We start from the raw sequence: 1839 nt of genomic DNA, 5'->3' as shown, positions 1-1839 counted from the left end.
CTGGAGGAGTAGAATGGATTCGTTACTGCTGCAAGGAATTATTTCGAGCCTCTCAGTGTGGAATTGTCTCTACTACTAACTCCTTGTGGCCACCAGTCTAACGCGACCGACCACTGCACACCCTCTGAACACCTCGCGGTTGGCATGACATTCATGTGACTGCGACCAGGGAGGGAGAGGTCAGTTGGTCGGCTGTGGCTTCAAGTCCTGACATAAGGCTGCTACATTGCAGGACGAATTCGCCTGTTTCCCGACTTACTGGTACCGTAACCTTTGTCGTGAAAATCTACTCTGCATTAGCTGGTCTTTATGGAACGCCTTTGTTTTACAAAACAAAATGCCGGTAATTGAACAGTCCATCCAAAGTAATCAGCTCTTCCTCATGACGTGCAGACGTTCTGTGCATCAATAGCAGTTTTAATTTTGTTTGTCGCATAATCACGCTTCTTTGGTCACCGCCTTCCATTCGCACTGGGGCATTTATTTTAAAACAAATGCGTTCTTTAAAGCCCAGCTTATGCGGGGTAAATTTTCATTTACACCACGGCTGACAAAAGTGATAGAGCGCATTCAAAAGGAGGTTGAAGAATAAACCTAATCACGGTAATTTCAAACACTAATGACTGCGACGCCTAGGATTCCCGCACTCCTTTTCTGCTCCGCAGCCTATCCGTATAACAGCATGGCCGATTATATGTCTACTTTGTAGGATTTCTTGCCATCCGATGTTTGGTTGAAGCTCCACTTAAATAGACATCAGTCAATCCTCAGGTCTATTGTCATCAACATTGTACCTACTTATACCAAATCAAATCCAACGGGATGTCAAATGTCGTAATGTAGTCTATGCATATCGAGTTGATGGAGGTCAGGTGACGCAACTCATGGGACATTATTATCGGCTTCATGCTATCCGGATGAAAACTGATGTAATGCCACGCCTATGTAGATGGAATTCAGCATATTCTTGGGCAGCATACCTAATAATATGCCTACTCCTCTGCATTTCTTGCTGTCTGTTGGTTGAATGAAGCACTGGGTAAATGGATTTCGGTCCATACGCAGGACCATGTCGTCAATATTATACCTACGTACACGGATTCAAGGCCAACAATATATCGAATAGCGTGTTTATATTTATGCATATGGATTTGATGTAGGTCCAACGGGACGTAGCTCAAAGCGCATTTATATTGAGTTCATGCTAAACGGGAGTAGACTGATATAGTGCCACGTCCACCTGGATGGAGTTCGGCCAATCCGTAGGGCAGCATCCTTAAATAGGCCTCACATTCTCCTAATTTCATGCCATCCGTTGAATAAAATGAGTTCCATTTAAGTAGACATCTGTCTATCCGAAGGTAGGTGTCATCACCATAAACCCTAATTATATGAATGAAGGGACTTGTTTCATCGAATAACCTGTTGTACACTAAACGAATATGACGTACGGAGGTCAAGGTACGCAACATATAGGGCATTATTATCGATTTCAGGCAAATCGGATGTCGACTGTTTTGTCCATTTATATAGAATTTGTCAAATCTGCTGGGCAGCATGCCCAATAGTATGTCTGCTTCTCAGGATTTCTTGGATCGGATGGTTGACAGAGGCTCTACTTAAGGCGATTTCAGTCTATCCGCAGCATTAGTAAATTTGTTTGCCTCTCGGAATTTCTTCAACACAAAACTCGACATTAATTCCGTGTTAATAGGTCTAATATGAATGAGTTAGACCTGCTGCCATTCATACATATTATTAGGTGTGTTGCTTTTTTTGCGGGAAATTATGCGTACGCACACCGCAGCACATTTGCTGTCAGCATGCGTACGCGTGGCC

Source organism: Echinococcus granulosus, assembly GCF_000524195.1.
Source record: "Echinococcus granulosus chromosome Unknown EG_S00139, whole genome shotgun sequence".
Classification (NCBI taxonomy): Eukaryota; Metazoa; Platyhelminthes; class Cestoda; order Cyclophyllidea; family Taeniidae; genus Echinococcus; species Echinococcus granulosus.
This window is presented reverse-complemented; position numbering follows the sequence as displayed.